Below are 21163 nucleotides of genomic sequence, written 5' to 3'. Positions count from 1 at the left end.
CTTTGAAGGAGAAGGGGGGGGGGCGCATCATCTTCTCAGAAATGAGCACTAGGCTAAAAAAAAACTTTTGAAACTACTAGTATAGATCATAGCAACTAAGATTTAATTAAGAAATACGGGCACATTTTCAAATGCAATACGAAGATATGCAAGACTCTCTCATGCATAATAAGTACATCATAAAACAGGAGAGCATGAATAAAAGGTAAACATGTGCCTTAATACAAAATGAAGTTTCTTTTTTTTTTTATTGGGTTATTTTACGACGCTATATCAACATCTAGGTTATTTAGCGTCTGAATGAAATGAAGGTGATAATGCCGGTGAAATGAGTCCGGGGTCAAGCACCGAAAGTTACCCAGCATTTGCTCGTATTGGGTTGAGGGAGAAAATCTCAACCAGGTAACTTGCCCCGACCGGGATTCGAACCCGGGCCTCCTAGTTTCGCTGCAAACGCGCTGACCGTTACTCCACAGGTGTGGACATGAAGTTTCTGAACGAATTTTTGTAATAAATAAAAAATTGCCTCCACATATTCATAATATTCTATAAAAGTTCTTTTCCAAGCAATACTGATGCTATTAAAGCCAAACAACACTCCCATAAAGTTACATGAAGTTTCATATCGATTGCAGCGTTTGTGTCTACAAACCCAGTTCTTCCATTCCCGACAGGGGACGTGGAGATTTACCTCCCTCTTACTCGATTCGGTTGTACTTCCCTCGTTGTATGTTTAGTCTATGTTGCTTCCGGCGATAACATTATGTTGTGCTGACCGTATGAAAAAAAGTCACCCTTAGTTTTTAACATCCAGTGGCTATAATGCAATTTTTTTTATGTATGGTGCCATTTAAAAATACATACTATCTAGAAATGATGATGATGAGATAATTATACAATAGTTGAAGTCTAATAGCAAGGACACTGACGTATTCAGAGAAGGAATATCCCAGAATGCATTTAATTTCGTAAATCTCGCAGAATCTTCAGGGAGTCAAGTTTCGATCTCATTGCAAAAAAATGTCTATTACATTCTCGACGATTGGAATCGAATACAAGTCAATTTCTAACATTATTTAAGCCTAGGATAAAATAAAATTAGGACTAAGTGGTAAATTACTTAATTATGTATCAGAAAACTTTTATGTTTAATCAATATTTTATTAGGCCTATATGTAAGCTCTTCAATCTGCTAGACACTGATTCCATATTTAGGCCTAAGTATTATTATTATTATTATTATTATTATTATATATTTTTTTTAATGTATATGTCAATTCTGGTAGTCACCGACGTAGCTCAGTAGACTAAGGTGCTTGTCTGCCAATCCAGAGTTGCGCTCGGACGCAAGTTCGATTCCCGCTTGGACTGATTACCTGGTTGGGTTTTTCTGAGGTTTTCTCTAACTGTAAGGCAAATGTCAGGTAATCTATTGCGAATCCCCGACTTCATCTCGCCCTATATCGTGTCGCTATCTCCAATCCCATAGGCGCTAAATAACCTCGTAGTTGATACGGCGTCGTTAAATAACCAAATAAAAGAAAATGTCACTTCTGGTAGTGTGGAAGAGAAGGCCCCATGGCATTAACTCTGCCAGAATAAATAAATAATTTTGTGTTGCATTATGTTCCTTCTTAATTCCGTAATAAGTTGTTATTTATCCATTTTTTGTCAATTTATTGCTTGTTGGTTACAATGCTAAAAGACAGTAAAGATTACATTAGAGTAGTTTACTAAAACATTCTATGTTGTGCAGTGTTGCCCAATTTCGCAATTAAAATTTCTCCGGAAGACATTTTGTGATAACATTTTCATCCCAGCATTCACACGTTGTGTTCCGTGTACGCGAATTTCGGAACACCCTGTGCATAACTGACAGACGTTTTATGATACAATTTTAGGTCAACCTGGAGAATAACAAGAAGAAATACTCACTAATAACTATGGATTGGAAGGGAGTGATTTTCAATTACTTACACTCAAGACAAATGTTTTCTCATCGTCAAACCTATCTTCAAATCAGATAAATTTTTCCAACAAATGAAACAACACTCGATGAACTTCTACTTCCTTGTAGTTATTAAGATACCAAGGCCTGTACTCTAAACATGCAAATAAAATTTCAATCCAGAAACGTATACTATATTCATATATTCATCCTAAAATTTTATCACCGTGAACAAAATTAGTCTCTTATATTTCTGTTTGCACTCTGAGTTAAGTAAATGAAGTAGGCTTAAATATTATAATATACGCAAGGAGATAAGACAAGGCAAGGTGTGTATAAGGAAATGCGTCCATCACGAAGTGAAATTATCTTGATTAGAGGGGTGAAGGCGCGCAATAACGTGACCAGATACACAATTTGTGTAGAGGAGCTGCACCCGTTAGCAATACATCATTTAAAATCACCAGACGCTGTTGGCGACCTGACACCAGCTTAAGTTTTAAAAGAGCAATTATGTACATCTGCGTAACTGCAGAGGCTTGAGGGGACGTGTCCGGAGCACCTTGACCGTTCAGGACAGAGGAGAAAAACGGCTTAAATCACTTTCTCGGCGCACTTCATCCTTAAACATTCTTAATTTTAGCGCTCCTAAAACTTGATGATAGGCTATTATAATTGTAGGCCTACTTTTTACAATGCTTAATAGTAGTGATAATATTGCAATGAGAGATAAACTAAAACTATAAACATTACAAGTAGTATGCCAAGGCCAAATCTTAGAAAATATTGCAGTGACGGATAACCTAAAACTTTAAACACTATAAGTAGTGTGCTACAGGGGTCTACTCTAGGCCAAATCTTAGACAATATTGTAGTGATGGACAACCTAAAACTGTCAACATTACCTCAGGGGCCTACTTTAAGCCAAATCTTAGATAATATTGCTGTGATGGATAACCTAAACTGTAAACATTACAAGTAATATGTCAGAGGGCTCTACTTTAGACCAAATCTTAGATAATATTGTAGTGATGGACAACCTAAAACTGTAAACATTACCACAGGGGTCTACTTTGAGCCAAATCTTAGACAATATTGTTGTGATGGACAATCTAAACTGTAAACATTACAAGTATTATGCCACAGGGCTCTACTTTAGACCAAATCTTAGATAATATTGCAGTGATGGATAACCTAAAACTGTAAACATTACAATAAATATGCAAAAGGGGTCTCTTTTAGGCCAAATCTTAGATAATATTGCAGTGATGGATAACCTAAAACTGTAAACATTACAAGAAAATGCCAAAGGGGTCTGTTATAGGCCAAGTCTTGGATAATATTCCAGTGATGGATAACCTAAAACTGTAAACATTACAAGAAGTATGCCACAGGGGTATGTTTTAGGCCAAATCTTAGATAATATTGCAGTGATGGATAACCTAAAACTGTAAACACTACAAGTAGTATGCCACAGGGGTCTGCTTTAGGCCAAATCTTAGATAATATTGCAGTTATAGATAACCTAAAACTGTAAACACTACAAGTAGTATGCCACAGGGGTCTGCTTTAGGCCAAATCTTACATAATATTGCAGTGATGGATAACCTAAAACTGTAAACACTACAAGTAGTATGCCACAGGGGTCTGCTTTAGGCCAAATCTTAGATAATATTGCAGTGATGGATAACCTAAAACTCTAAACACTACAAGTAGTATGGCACAGGGATCTGCTTTAGGCCAAATCTTAGATAATATTGCAGTGATGGATAACCTAAAACTGTAAACACTACAAGTAGTATGGCACAGGGGTCTGCTTTAGGCCAAATCTTAGATAATATTGCAGTGATGGATAACCTAAAACTGTAAACATTACAAGTAGTATGGCACAGGGATCTGCTTTAGGCCAAATCTTAGATAATATTGCAGTGATGGATAACCTAAAAATGTAAACATTACAAGAAATATGCCACAGAGGTCTGCTTTAGGCCAAATCGTAGATAATATTGCAGTGAACATTACAACTAGTAAGCCACAAGGATCTACTTTAGGCCAAATCTTATTCTTGATCATGGTAAATGAGAAATGACTACCCTGATGATATAAGTACTGATTAATTTTTGTTCACAGGTGATACGACTCTCTATTCACAAAATAAAAACATAAATCTGCTAATAGAAGCGTTGAAAAATGCATGTAGTGAAGCCGCGAGGTGGTTCTGTTCAGATTTAATAAAGTAATAGAATAAATTGTTCTCATTAAGGAATATTACTCTCCAGGACTCTCAAACACAAGTCAATTAGGGATTACAATGGACACTGAATTGACATGGAAATATCATATTAATTTGTTATGTTAAACTCTCAAGACTTATTTATTTATTACGACTTATAGGGTGCTATTCATAGACATTTCGCTAGCCCGCGCAAAGAGCGTGCTAAACTAGCCCCGGCTATCGACTGGTTACTTGTACAGGATTCATATCATATCGCTAACACTGGTTTATGAATACGAAAAACGTTAGTTCGCTGATCATCCACCGGAAGCCCACGCTAAGAATGTCTATGAATACGACCCTTAAAGCTGTTATATTATAAACATATTTTAAAAACTCTATATTACACATTTTTTAAATAGTGTAATGGTTTGCGGTATTCGGATAAGGTGGAATAGCAGTGTTATATTTATATTTATTTATCAAAGTGACGCACCGTTAGCCAAACTTCCAGAGGCCGGCTGTCCGCAGCGGTAATCGGAGCTCGAATGTCGGCGGGTCCACGTGGATTTATGGTGGACATAAGCGGTATTACATGATATGTTTTCGCAGGGCATTGCCGTTTTCCTTACAGGCATTCAAACATTGCCCCATGAATCACCACAATCACCAAACAGGTGGGGAGAAAACCATTTTCCATAGTGAACCAAGGGAAACATTATGCGGTAAACATTTTATAATAGCGGCGAGTTCCTCCCAGATGGGACACTTCGGTGTAATTAAAGTAATTCAATTAAAAATATATCAAACCACCTCAGAACTGAGATTACAAAATATCATATCGAGTATAAAGATTAATTTCATTCATTCATTTAGTGTTCTGGCCAAGCGCAGGTCTTTCACTGCAAATCCAGCATTCCCAATCTTTCCTATTTTTTGCCTTCCTCTTTGTTTCCTCATATTATCGATATGTCTTAATATTGTCTATCATCTGATATCCTCTTCTACCCCGAACTCTTCTCCCGTTCACCATTTCTTCCAGTGCATCCTTCAGTAGGCAGTTTCTTCTCAACCAATGACCCAACCAATTCCTTTTCCTCTTCCCGATCAGTTTCAACATCATTCTTTCTTCACCCACTCTTTCCAACAAAGCTTAATTTCTTATTCTGTCTGTCCATTTCACACATTCTATTCTTCTCCATATCCATATTTCAAATGATTCTAATCGCTTCTCTTCACTTCGTCGTAATGTCCATGTTTCTGCCCCATATAATGCCACATTCCATACAAAGTACTTCACTAGTGTCTTCCTTAGTTCTTTTTCCAGAGGTCCGCAGAAGATGCTCCTTTTAGTATAAAGATAGACTCTAATCATGTTTGGTTTTTGAAGATAGATATCAATAACGAAATCCAAAAGTACAGTCCGTCACCCAGTAGTATATAATATAGAGATGGATATTCTAATATCATCTCAATGCGCGCTTCGGCAGTATTTGAAATCTCGTGAGCTCTTTATTGACATATTCATCTAAGTCTCTATCAGTTATTATTTACTAAATAAATATATACCTAAGCTCTGCTACTTTAATGGCAGACAGAAGGGAAGTTTCGTCGTTTTTCCATGTAAGCGGGATAATCACGTAACTGTGAGAATGACAGATTCAGCAGAGCTGCTACAGGGAGCCGACAACACTCTGACCCCTCACGCACCGTGTAAACAAGCACACATGAGCGCTTTCAATGTGTGACGTACACGGCTGCGAGCGTCCCTCATTAAAGCAATTTGTCACGATGCAATGTTTTCCTTGCAGTCAGAGAATGTGCGACAAGACGAGGCTCTGATTTATTATAAAATATTAGAATCGACAAACACATATACCTACTGTGTACTGACATTTTATGCAAATTTAAAAACAATCTATCACACCACCACCACCACCACCACCACCACCACCATTGCCATCAGAACATGATCATCGGCAGCAAATACAATACAGTTCAGACCACATTATTATCGGAAATCCTTTGCTCGAGGAAAAAAAATACGGAAACAGATAAACTGACGTGGTGTGGCGTGGTATGGCGTGTATTCGAAGAAGTGGGCTTCAATTTCCTGCGAAATGTTATATCATAAGACTATATCGGGCTGTGTAAAATATTTCAAATTTAAAATTTTCAAATGAATCGGAAGTTGCTATAACGTGGTCAAGTACAAATTTATATAATAATACAGAACAAAACATATAATACAGAATATTACATCAGACTTATTTACTTACTTACTTACTTACTTACTCACTTACTTACTTACTTACTGGCATTTAAGGAACCCGGGAGTTCATTGCAGCCCTCACATAAGCCCGCCAATGGTCCCTATCCTGAGCAAGATTAATCCAGTCTCTATCATCATATCTCACCTCCCTCAAATCCATTTTAATATTATCTTCCCATCTACGTCTCGGCCTCCTCAAAGGTATTACATTAGACTACAGATTATAATTACAAATTAAAGGTATCTGAGGTTTTTGGAATTAGAATTAGCCACGAAATCCTATGAAAGGCACGGTCGTTTGTCAAACAGTTCCCGGTTAGTCACTCCGGGAATGATGGTCACTTTAGTAATTAATGTAATAGTTGAAGGGTCCACTGTTCACTAGTCACTGTTTGGGTTACAAGTCACTTTATGATTAGTTTCCATTGTTGTCGGTTTTTCGCTGTTCTCAACCATAGATGGCAGAATCTTGATCTAAGTTCGTTCGTCCACCTTGTCTTCTGTTTTCCAGCGTTGCGTTTGCCAATCCTTGGGTTCCATGTCGTAAGTATGTATGTCCACCGGTTCTCACGTGACCTGCCAATTTCTTCTTCAGCTTGTCGGCCGTCTCTGCTGCGTCTTTGAGATGTGTTTGGCTCCTTATGTCTTCGTTACGTAGTCTGTGTCTAAGTGTGATATTCAGCATCTTCCTCTCCATTTTTCGTTGGCACTTTCTCAGCATGTCCCGCTCTCTTTCCGTTAGAGATCATGTCTGTGCTCCGTATAGGAGAACTGGAAGGATGCAGCTGTTCATGACTCCGCTTCTTAATTTTAAATTGTAAGTCTTGTCTGTCAGAATGAAACTGAGGCTCCAAAATCTCTTCCATCCATTTCCGATTCTTCTTTGAATCTCAATGTTAATGGGTTGCAATGTGTTTCTGAAAATCTACTTTCTGCACTCCCATCTGGATTCCCACCCTATTGAACTTTTAGCGGTAAGTGACGAACACGGGAGGGACTCCACCGGAACATATGAAATAGATAGGAAGGATACCTATGGCAATATGATCACCGGCCATGCTTGTTTACTATTTTTGGTTTTCTGTCCAGCTACAGTTGGTCCTTGGTCCAGCTATAGACAGAAGCCTTCGAAAAATAATTTTATTATTGTAAGTAGATTGAACTTCGTAAATCTGTGACTAGGAAATTAAGGGAGGAATTAAGAAATAGAGAATTCGAATCATGGAAAGTAAATCCTGGAAGAGAAGAGGTGTAGAATTATACAGCGAAGTACCTAAAGCCAATGCCTGGATTTTTAATAAGTCTGGACTATCTACATCTGAATGGGTAACCTGCCTTAAAATGAATACCAATTTAGCAACAGTTAGAGGGTTACCTGGTCGCTCTTTGGACGGATCCCGGTGCAGACTGAGCGTCCGGAGGCTGAAACCCTTACCTACGTCCAAGTTCAGAGTAACAGAGGTTTACTCCTCCGAAATGCCAGACACTATCATGTTCGATCCTTAATTTGCAACTGCTTTGAAAAAAAAAAAGTCTTGGATAGTAAGAGAGGAAGTTTTTTTTTTGCCTTGCTACTAATGGCTCCTCTAGACGTATTGACATCATAGCATATTCCCAGACTACCAAGCATAGGCGGAGAGAGAACCGTTTCCTGGGAGGGGGGCAAAGCAAAACCATACAATCCCCATATAACGGGGCTATGGGGGATATCATTTACCTCCTCTCCCTGTTATAGCTTGACCATGGTACAGTGTTACATCCATATCCGCGATGTTTCGAACCGAGTTGTATAGGTTTTGAACTGTAGGTCTACCACAAATTATAATAGGGTGTGAATGATTTCAAGGGAAAAATTGTTCCGGGGCCGGGTATCGATCCCGGGACCTCTGGTTGAACGTACCAGCGCTCTACCACTGAGCTACCCGGGAACTCCACCCGACACCGTCTCAACTTTTCCCTTTATATCCACACAACTCGCGTGGGCTGACGAAACGCCAGAGACCCACAACGAGTGCACACAATCTCTGTGTGACTTGGAATTGTGGTTTTCTGTTAACGTACACAGTAACGTACATATTATGCAAATCTAGTCTTTCAGGTGAAGCTCCCTGTAAAGCAGATTTGAATAATTTCAAGGGAAAAATTGTTCCGCGGCCGGGTATCGATCCCGGGACCTCTGGTTGAACGTACCAGCGCTCTACCACTGAGCTACCCGGGAACTCCACCCGACACCGTCTCAACTTTTCCCTTTATATCCACACAACTCGCGTGGGCATCTTCCCGGAACAATTTTTCCCTTGAAATTATTCAAATCTGCTTTACAGGGAGCTTCACCTGAAAGACTAGATTTGCATAATATGTACGTTACTGTGTACGTTAACAGAAAACCACAATTCCAAGTCACACAGAGATTGTGTGCACTCGTTGTGGGTCTCTGGCGTTTCGTCAGCCCACGCGAGTTGTGTGGATATAAAGGGAAAAGTTGAGACGGTGTCGGGTGGAGTTCCCGGGTAGCTCAGTGGTAGAGCGCTGGTACGTTCAACCAGAGGTCCCGGGATCGATAACCGGCCCCGGAACAATTTTTCCCTTGAAATTATTCAAATCTGCTTTACAGGGAGCTTCACCTGAAAGACTAGATTTGTATAACAGGGTGTAACTTAAAAGAATTTTCCACTTATTTCTCTCTCTTACAGAAACACAAGCATACATCAATAAAACTATGTAACAGTGCTAACAGAAACTCTTTTATATGAAGTTTACCTTCCTAAAGATATATGAAATGTAAACTGTAATTATTTTCTTTAATCTCGTCTTTAAGTTTACACATTATACTGGGATAACTTTTCTTTTTTCTGCATTGTTGTGCAGTTTGTTATTCATATTTCTCCAATTGGCGCCCTGAACACCTGCAGACTTCCAACACTTCAGTACAGGGTGTTACAAAAAACATTATATTGCTTCCATTCCTCAAATGAGGTATAGAAATTCTTATACATTCAGAAATAAAAAATAAATATTTTAACCCAGACACATGATCTAAAGACATTAATTCATCAATTTAAGCACATTAACTTAATCATAAACAAAAGCAAAAAAGATCTTTTGAATTCAATATTTTCTAACGTTAATAGAAAAAAATGAGTTGAGACAAGTTTGGGGAGGCAGTGCCCCCCATGCCCTCCCCATAACTATGCTACCAAGAAAGGATATAAAATATAATTAATTCTACCATAAGAATTGAAACGGAGATCTACCAGCAGGCGGATGTGAATCAAGAAAAGATCAACATTTACCTGCCAACAGTTGATTACTTTAAAGTAAAACACCAGCTTGAAAACACTGAGGTGATTGGTCTTCTTATTGGACCTCGTGGTGTGATTCCCAAATTCTTTGAAAGTTTCAGGAAGACTTTTGAACTGCCACAGACACTTACTACTGACATCGTAACTTCAGTTTTGAAACGTTCTTGCCAAATTTTTAGTCGTTACATTCACTTTATTATTTTTTTTTACTTTATAATTCATTACATACTTTTTATATTTATTATAATTTTCTGTCAACAAATATTATGTAAAACATTATGAAATTCATGTAGGAGAGTATACTGAGTCCTTCTGGGCTACGTCCAATGGAAGGCAGTTAATAAAATTAAAATTAAATAATTTCTTTCATTATAAAATAATTATTATTTTTACCAATATAACTTTCCTTTTCAATCATAATTTTATTGTAATCTCAGAGCTATGTAAATCACAGAAAGCATGCTTCATAATTTTCTGTAGTAGTAATATTATACCTAATTATACAATAGTTTGCCATACATCTCTCGGGGAGTGTAAACAGCACTGTATTTTAGTTTTTGTAGCTTTGCCTATGTCCATACGAACAAGCAATTGAGGTACTGCACGTAAAATAATTTGAGTAATTTTTTGGATGAAATGCACTGAATTAACCATCAAGGTTTTTGCTTCCAGCCCGAGTACCATCAGAACAAACAGAGAATACGGCGATGTAACACAAACTCGAAGAGCATTCCACTGTTTATGTCAATATATTTTATCTGTGTTGACTTTAATTTTTTTCGTTGGGAAATAAAATTGTAGATATGTATCTACATATCTAGGTTATGATTTTCTTTGGCGGGTCCAATCCACCGAGGAACAACAAAAATAAAAAAAAAATAGTTACACAGACGCATATGTTTCCCCACTCCTGAATATTACAGCAAACAGGTACACCCACCAACACACACATGCTGTTGCATTATTGTTTCGTTTCGCAAACTCAGACTTGCCGTAGGAAACAACAGTGGCATACAGAACGTTCTTCAATAAAACAATAATAAGCATTGTTTGACGTTAACCGGTATCTCTGATCACATCAACAAGCATAATCACAGATTACATTTTTATTCTGTGTGATCAATGTCAGGAGCAAATCCCAGAGACCCCAGCTGACCAACAAACCGAATTTAAACAGCAATCAAACCTGTTAGTTTTCAATATTTCTCCTCCCCCAATTTCGACACTCATGGTCACAGCTTACATATTAGTGGAGCTATTTTAAAAACCATTTGGTGTTAACATTGTGCCACTGTCACTCGACGGTTTTCATGAAGGTGATTCTTCATTTATTTAAAGGTTAAGAAACACATTTCTTTTTCTTTATGCTTTGCTACAATGCGTGGCTTTATTTCATCCTGTTTTCCATTCATATTCTATTCATCTTTTCTTGTTAGTTATTTCTTTCATTCCTTCCTTGTATCTTTTATCGTGTTTATATTTCCCGTTTTTTCATTTCTACCTTTTACACTGTCCTCCCTTGCTTTTACTCTATTGTTTTTCTTTACATCTTTTCTTTATATCTTATTTTTGGTTTCTTTCTTTTTTCTACGATTTCCTTCCCTATTTCTTATTATTTTCCTTTTCCTCTGCCATCTTACAACTCTTGCCTTCTTACTCTTTTGCTCTTATTTCGTCTATCTATCTTGTTTTCTTGCAGGAATCCTACTGCATTTACTACATCATCATCATCATCATCATCATCATCAACAACATCTTTATTTCATGATTCAGGCTTTGATGTCTGCTTCATCTTCACATTTATTTAGCTCCGCCTCTTTCTATGACGCCGGAAATCTCTCTTGTCTCTAGATTGTTACTGTTGAACTAGTGGTGCTATTGGTTTGTAGTTCATCCGAATAGTTTATTTTTATTTATTTCTTTATTTCTGTCTATGATCATCTGTTTTCTCATTTACATACTATTATCATATATTTATTTTTTTTACGATTAATTATTTGCGGATGTCATTTCATCCAGATGTTTGAGATGGGCAGGGAATGTAGCACGTATGAGTGGATCCAGAAATGCATATAGAGTGCTAGTTGGGAGACTGGAGGGAAAAAGACCTTTTGGGTAGGCCGAGACGTAGATGGGAGGATATTAAAATGAATTTGAGGGAGGTAAGATATGATAGAGACTGGATTAATCTTGCAAAGGATAGGGACCGATGGCGGGCTTATGAGAGGGCGGCAATGGACCTGCGGCTTCCTTAAAAGCCATTTGTAAGTAAGTCGTCATTTCTTATTAAATCTCTTCTTGTACATCCTTTTACTCTACGAAGAGACCTCATTTCTGCCGTCTGTAGTTTATCGCTCTCTTTAGCACTCCAGGATCCACTTCCATACGTCATCACTGGGGCTGCCATCGTTAATAGAACTTTAATTTTTCAATACTTATCTCTATTTACGTCATAAGTTATGATGCAATCTAAATAGCCAAATGATATACTTGTCTTATAGACTTACAGTTCGCTATTATTTTTTAAATATATTTGAACTTTCCCGCTGTGAGTCATCATCTTACTTTTAATGGTTGAAATGTTAAAGTTATTTTTTTTCTTAGTTGGTGTAGTCTGTGAACTGTCTTTTATTACTGTGCCATTATCAGCAAACTTCATTTGCCCGTTGTGTACGTCGCTCACTAGTAACATAGTTCGCTAATAAGTCTTGATATGTATACAGCAATTGTTTTTCCTCTGACACATATCGTGAAGTGAGATGTACTGTCAGCTTGAAGTTCAATCAGAGGTGTAGCTAACTTTAATACACTTAAAAACTTATCTTTGCTTATTCTTATTTCTAGATTCACCTTCATCTTCAAATAAAATATTTATAAGACCATCTATGTACACACTAAAAAGATTCGGTGAGAAATAGCAACCTTGTCTGAGTCACCTGATTTGTTTTTATTTCTTCTGTTTTAATGTGCCCATATTTATAATTGTTCTTATATATCCGTAGAGGCATTTTATTACCTGTATCAGATGTAGTGGTTAACTATTCTTAAACATTATCGTCAATAATAATTTTCATTTGTCTCCACAATCAAAAGGTCTATCGAAGTCAATAAATGCTAGGTCTATATGAATTTGTATATTTATTTCAAATCTTTAATCTAAAATTCTCTTCATACTAAAATTACTATCGCTTCACGAGCGTCCTTTTCTAAAACCGATCTGTTCTTCTTTAAGCTACATTTCATATGTATTTTTAGGCAATTGTTAATACGGTATGCACCAAAATATACATTACTGGATTTCGCGCAGCCCGCATGCGCATGCCTGTGCGTCTGCGTGTTTTTGCATCACCATTATGTATTGCTAGTTGTGTAACGAACGTTGTGCTGTGTGGTTGGAATTGACAATGGGTCTCGCGACGGAGGAAAACGTGTTCATAGTGGAGTATTATTTTCGCTCGTACGGAAATGGTTATCAAGGCGGGCCGAGTTTAAAGTTAGTGGCGCAACAATATCGCAACAATTCCCCCGATCTTACACCACCTGATGGTTAGGTGTGGGGAATGTTAAAGGAGAACATTTTCAACTGTAATGATCCACCCACAACTGTGCCTGCATTACTTCAGAAGCTCGTCTCGTTTTTCAGGACTCTGCAGCAACCTATGTTCCTGAATATGTTTCAAAATCTGCTTGATCGTTATGAACACTGTCTACAGCGCAATGGAGCACATTTTGAACATTTACATAATCATCCCGATAACTAACAACAACAAAACAGTAACATATTGTTCTGTACATTCTGGCGCATACTGTAATTACTCTGGTATATATTTTGTAGGCTGTAGGTTTTAAACCTCACCTCTCTATAGTTTTTACAAGTGTTTAAATACTAGAACAAGAAAAATAAAAAATTAACAAAACTCTTGCCCAACCATCACAAAGTTAGACACCCGACCTGAAATCCCAACTAGAGTCATTCCATATCTTTTCCAAATTCTCAATCATAACCCATCATGAAAATCTTCACAAAATTGCGGAAAACTGAAAGAAGCGCATCAAATATTTAGTTCTTATACATGTAACCGGTGAGTCAACTGCGTCACCTTTACACGAAGTTAAGCAATTCCTCACATTCATACTACTCATTCAATGTTACATGACCGCTGAGCGCTAATGTCGCCAGTGTCGATAGGCTATACAACATATTGCAGGGGATAACGGAGCGCGAGGCATTTAGAGCACCAACGTATTCATGGAGGAAGATTGACGCATTCTGCTAGTTAGTGGAATCAACACCGGTCAATTTACAACAGACTGGTAGTAGTCTATTTCATAAATAGAGCACTCATAATCAGGTCTGAAATGCAAAATGAGTAGTGTACCCCATAAACAAGCTTATTTGGTTCAAGTGTGCAGCAAATTACGATACGGTTTCCGGTTCCAATTTTACGTTATGCATGTTGTTTAATAAGCGTGTTTTAATATGGGAACCATATAATATTTCACAATTTTCTTAGTCACCATTTCTATACCACTTTACACTCTTCCAAAAAGTTCGGGATGTAAAACATTTAAAAGAACAAATCATTGGGCCACCGGCGTAGCTCAGACGGGTTCTTTCCGAGATTTTTCCCATACGTAAGGCGGATGTCATGTAATCTATGGTGAATCCTTGGCCTCATCTCATCAAATACCATCTAGCTATCACTAATACCATCGACGCTAAAAAAACTCTGTAGTTGGTATTGCGTCGTTATATAACATTTCTTAGCCAACAAATAAAATGCAGTCACATCTTTTCAGTAAGGAATGAGCATGTGGCAGAAATTCAACTCTTAATCTTGAGTTAAGATCTCTTATAAATTATTAAAACTAATTTCATTTCATGTTATGATAAAAATCATATGCATTCGTTATTACATATCTTAGAATTTGTCTGTAGTAATGTCACGAGAGGTCTGAGATTTGCCGATAAATCCACGAGGGAAGCAAGTGGATTTATCTGGGAAATCTCAGACCTCGAGTGATATTTATTAGGACTATTTCGTGAATAAAATAAAAATGTAAATAATATATCCCTAAAATTCGATCACAAAATGTTAATAATTGTATATTTACGAATTCTTAACCTAGTCAGACATTGTGAAGTTGAAATAGATGAATATCGATTACTGCAATAAAGAAATTCGATGTTATTATTCAGTAATGCCAATTGCGAAATGCGAAATACAGGTTTAACAATGTTAATTACATGTACTGCACTTTTCTCTTATTATTATAATATAAATACATTTTCATTATCTGCTGAAATCATGATTTAATTTAAAATTTTATGATATAATTACAGTAACCTGATTAATACATTAATTAAGTGAAGAATTGTTGAAAACGCAGTTATCAAATCTGAATGAAGGAATGTAATTTTTTTTCAGATAGCTACAATGGACATGGAATTGGAAGATGAAGATGCATTTTATAGGCTACAATAGGTAAGGTTACCTGTGTGAGCAGGATCAGTGTCAGCTGTGCCTTATTTCGACCGTTACTACGTGCTACAGGAAAGCATTTTTTACAGCTCGACAAACGCATTCTCGCTGTAGTGTGTAACGGAACTAAAGCTGCATCTACACAGTTCAATATTCCAATCGCGTATGCATGCAATCTGGGAAGAATATTGAAAGAATCAAGTTTAAAACGTACGTTAAATTAAGATGCTTAAAGATTTTATTTCTACATGGAGCGCCGTTTTGAACGTCGTCTTCACTGCGTAATTATATTAATTAATATTAAATATTAATCTTGCATTTATTGCTTTAAAGTTGAAAGAAAAGTTTAACCGTGTAGTTGCATCTTAATGTATTCATGATCATCGATTTACGGGGGAACAGTTGGCGACAATGACTAAACAAAAGAACGACCATGCGATAAATTGATAGCTATAAATCTAGCTGCAAAAATTATCGCAAAGTGTGACTGTGATTGGTTGGAATTCAAAATTTCATTACACCTCATTGGTCGAAAATGCAATGACGTCATATAAACGAAATAGTCTATCTAAACATTTTCGAAGTCCCATTCGGGCTACTTAGCTGTAGCATAAAACATAATTGAAGAAGGTGATCGCAAAACTCGTTTATTCCATTTGGTCGTTTTTAAGATTCATACATACATATGATTATATTTGAGATCTCTATCGTTATAGTTTAAGCTTGTTTTCTTCCAAAACAACGCAAATCCTTGTCTAAAAGTTTGTGTTATTGTGCATGTCACTTGAAAAGTCGCTCTGTCCATAGACCAATAGATAAAAAATCTAGCCTCGTTTTTAAAAAAAATGGACTGAAAGCATTTTAGGATCACACTCTTCAATTATTCATGAAAATGAGATTTAAATGGAAAGAAACTGAATGTAACTGAAAACATATAAATATAATTTTGAAATTAGACATTTTTAAAGTCAAAAAATGCATTTAATATGCATGTCTATTTCAGTAGAAATCTTTTTATTTTATTTTGTAACTACAATACTCGTAAAAATTCTCGAAGTTCACAAAAATATACGTATTTATATCGTTACGTTATCCTCCTCCCAACAAATTTATGGTACTGCAATTTCGGACTCCATATCACATTCCCAAATAATAATATTTAATACATTCAGTACACGAGTATACTGGACGATGAGATTCAGTTATCATCATTCATAACGCGAAGAGTGAATTTATTATTAAGATTCGAATAATTTAAAAATTTGTTACAATTAATGAGTTAATTTGTGCAGTGTAAGAGTCAAATGTGTTTGCGTTTGAAGTTGGATAATAAATTCTAATTTCGTCTGTTATAACTCGAACATTATTCTTGAACAATTGATTATATTTGCTAAATAAATAATATTTATTTATTTATTTATTTATGTATTCATTTATTCATTCATTCATACATTTATTTATTTATTTATTTATTTATTTATTTATTTATTTATTTATTTATTTATTTATTTATTTATTTATTTATTTATTTAGTGTGCTGCACAACAGCCAGAGGCCAATAACAGTTCAGAAAAATAATGATAGAAATTACAATAAAAGTACACAGGAATAATTATTAAAATAATGACAATTTAAAATAGTAATAATTGAAAATGAAAAAATGGAATCTTATAAAAGAATATAATATAATTGATACAAATTATAATGAGAATAAGCTTATAATACGTATATAAACAAAAGGCATAAATTAACAACTGACATAAAACTCCGAAAAGTATATACTAAACATTAAATGGATCCAAGTTCAATCCATGCAAATTAGCAAATTTTATACATCTGCAGATCGGAGAGAGAGATTTAGAATTACTATTGTAAAAAAAGTATATCTTAAACCCTTAGCAGGAATACTAAGACTGCTTAAGAAGGATTCACAATAATTTTACAAAAAATAATAATAATCAAGATCTTGACATCTGATAAATAAACCACAACAATTAAAATATTTGCAGTTCATCTCATATTTATAATCATCGGAATAAGACAAAAATCTATCAAAACACAAGGAAATAAATTTTCTTTGAATATTCTCTAATTTAGCCGAGTCAGTGGAAGTAATGGAGTTCCATACTTTATAATAATGATAATAATAATAATAATAATAATAATAATAATAATAATAATAATAATGCATATTAATTCAGAATACATAGTATTAATGAATAAGTACATCACCTTATGATCCTAGCTCAAAATCTATTGGAGATGGTTAATTTTGAAATTCTTATATGTCAACAAGAAAAAAATCATAGCCTACACTGCCCTTAACAAGAAATGTTCTACCTGAAATACAAAGTGTAGCAACATTACAACATACCACATTGCAAGCAATTTCCTCAGTGTGTTTCTTGACGTATACAGACCGCCAAAGGACTCAAGCAGAATTGAAGAATACAGACAAGCAACAGTTCATCCGATGAAGAAAGAGAAAACAACTCCGAAACGGTCGTACGGCATTATAAGGTATATTACCACAGTCGAGTATATACAGTCACGAAGCTTGAATTGTGAGGGTGCTAGGAACAATAGACTGTGCCGGTACTATTTCGTATTGTCTGTAATGAGACGATATTAGCGATCCTAGTGGTTAGCAACTAAGTATGGATGCATATTTACTACATATTGAACTTTGTGACTGTATCCAAAACAGGAACATGAAGTTATAAATAAAATAGTATGAAAAACTTCGATATACAGTTATTATTGCTAATTAATAATTATTCAATATTTGATTTACCACATATAGGCTATAATATGATAGGTCCATACATAGTGTTCCTTCTATATACTGCAACACTGTAGAAACGTTTTACAAAATATTATTGATAGCAGTAGATTAATAACAATATTAGTACAGAGATAACGTCACAAAAAATATAATAAAACGAATAATCATGCTGCACAACTGTTACAGACGCAAAGATTGATACACTAATTATTAGAGATTATTATTATTATTATTATTATTATTATTATTATTATTATTATTATTATTATTATTACTAGAAAACTTGATACAGTTCTTGCATTATCGTGATTGTGTTCTGCCTTTATAATAATTACATTTACATCCAATAACATCCATCAGATGTGGCAAAAACAAAATCACTCCTGTGTGGGGGGGGAAAAAAAAAAAAAAAAAAAAAAAAAAAAAAAAAAAAAAAAAAAAATTACCTACAACATTTATATTACATTTTAAAGCAAGTTTTGTAGTTGTACTATGGAGAGGTTAGTTAAACACTGCAAAGTTTTGAAATGATAAACATCTATGATGTTACTACACAGTTCATCACTGTAACAAGGATGAATGTCTAACGCTCAGCTTATACCGTTCGAGGATTTATCGCTCGTGACAATTTTACACATCATGCATGTGCGCTACCTATCGGATTATGCTATGAACTACTTGGCGCTCGAGCGAAAACGTCCGATGCAGACCTCTGCTGTATATACTAGACTGTAATATTACGTTTTTTTTTTTTAACTTTTTAAACATATTTTAACACTGTGAAGTTTTTAAAGTTTTAAATATTCAGAGCTAATATATTTTAAAATTCAATGATAGAATACCACCACCACCACCATCACCACCACCACCACCACCACCACCACCACCACCACCACTACCACTACCACCACCACCAGCATTAAAGATAATACTTTTTGTTCCAAAAAAAAAATAACAAATGATTTTAAGTCAACTTATGAATTCGTTTAACTATGATTAATCAGCTATTAGTAATATCTCATTTTAAAGAACATAAATAGAAATATGAGTTAAATCTCAGTTTCTTTAGAGAAGAAATATCACGCTCTTGCCCTCATTCATTTCAAACTTTCCCCCATTCTTAATGCATTCCAATCATTTTATTTTGTCGACAAACATGCGGTTCGCAGGGAGGTAGAGGGGGAGGAGTGAAAGGGGGTGAGTCTGTACACGGAAAAACAAACAGAGTTTAATATTTAATGCCCTAACAGTCAATACACAAAAGTGGAAAACACAAGCTGTCAGCAAATAACAATCGGATGTAATATTCCTGCATGGTGTACACACGGGGCTGTGATATTTTTATCGTACTGGGCTTTTCACAGTCCATTGTTACAATTGTATTTCAACATTAATAGGCAATACTCTTGTGCAGATAGAACGAACATATGAATAATGGTTTTATATTTACAACAGTATGCACTCCACTGCAGGGCTCGTATCCTACACCATATCATTAAATAGACTGTGTAATAAATCCACCAATTAATTGAACAGTAAGTGCAAACGTAAAATAAAGTAGACGAATTAAATTAACTCTCTGGTTTCGAGCTAAAATAAAGTCTATTAAATGATCAGTCGTGCTTAAATAATGCTGATATTTTTGTTTGGACAACATCACTTGTTTTAAGTACACAGCAGGTCATTATTCGAGGGAGGCTTCTAGTGTTATAACAATAACGTTAAAATCACAGGGCACCGCACTATTTTTCTGTTTTATTCCAATATTGTAATATGCAACAAACTATTTGCGAGCGTTGTTTCATTCAGAATAACATTAAATCTCGAGAGTTTAAAAGGATTTTCAATTGAAACAATACTTTGTACAAAATTAAAGCAAATGTTTATGAAAGAATAAAACGTGTGCATTTTTTATTTAAATGAATACATTTTCAGCTCAAATGAAATTCCAGGTATGAAGTCCCTACTGTGAATCGAAGAGTGTGTTACAGTGCCGTATTGCACAACCGGTCAATTTTTACGGCCGTTAGTGGTGGAGTGGCAATAATGACATCATAAATGGCAGGGGATCATTCATTCATAGTGTTCTGCCCAAGAACAGGTCTTTCACTGCAAACCCAGCTTTCTCCAAACTTTCCTATTTTCTGCCTTCCTCTTTGTCTCCGCATATGATCCATATATCTTAATGTCGTCTATCTGATACCTTCTCCTGCCACGAACTCTTCTCCCGTTCACCATTCCTTTCAATTCATCCTTCAGTAGGCAGTTTCTTCTCAGCCAGTAACCCAGTCAATTCCTTTTTCTTTTCCTAATCAGTTTCAGCATTATTTTTTCTTCACCCAACACAGTTTCATTTCTTATTCTGTCTGTCCATTTCACGCTCTCCATTCTTCTCCATATCTACATTTAAAATGCTTCTAGTCGTTTCTCTTCATTTTCCGTAATGCCCATGTTTGTGCCACATACAATGCCACACTTCACACAAAGCACTTCACTAGTCTCTTCCTTAGTTCTTTTTCCAGAGGTCCGCTCTTTTTTCTATCAAAAGCTTCCTTCGCCAATGCTATCTTCCTTTTCACTTTCTGGCAGCAGCTCATGTTACTGCTTATAGTAAACTCCAAGTATTTGAAGCTATTCATTTGCTCTATTGCTTCATTTAGAATTCGTAAGTTTTTCTTCCTATGTCTTCGTCTTGTTTGCATTTATCTTCATCCCATACTGCTCACAGTAAGTTGCCATTTAGCTCCAGTAGCAAATCTCTTAGTTGGAATAAATAAATTATTCCTAAATAAAATAAAATTTTAATCAATGTTCAAATGAAATAATGTCGCAGAGAGAGGAAAGGAAATTTTGGAATAAATTCGAAATACATGAAAATTTTCTATTTTTACTTTTTTTGTTGTACGAATATGAAAGTTGAGTCTCATAAAGTTGCAAAAATCGACTTAAAGATTACCGCGAAAGCACACTTTTTCAGCAATCCTGATATAGAAAGAGTGATATTCAACATTCCATATGTATGTCGATTGTATCAGGTAAAAGGTCGAAAATTACCTAGTTGACTAGTTTCGACTTCTATATCGGACAGACTGGGAGATCACTTCAAACACGAAACAAAGAACACATCACAACCATAGCCAAATCACACAGTACCTCCA

The sequence above is a fragment of the Periplaneta americana genome, chromosome 15 (genome assembly GCF_040183065.1).
Source record: "Periplaneta americana isolate PAMFEO1 chromosome 15, P.americana_PAMFEO1_priV1, whole genome shotgun sequence".
Taxonomy (NCBI): domain Eukaryota; kingdom Metazoa; phylum Arthropoda; class Insecta; order Blattodea; family Blattidae; genus Periplaneta; species Periplaneta americana.
The sequence above is the reverse complement of the archived record's forward strand: the minus strand, read 5'-3'. Positions refer to the sequence as shown.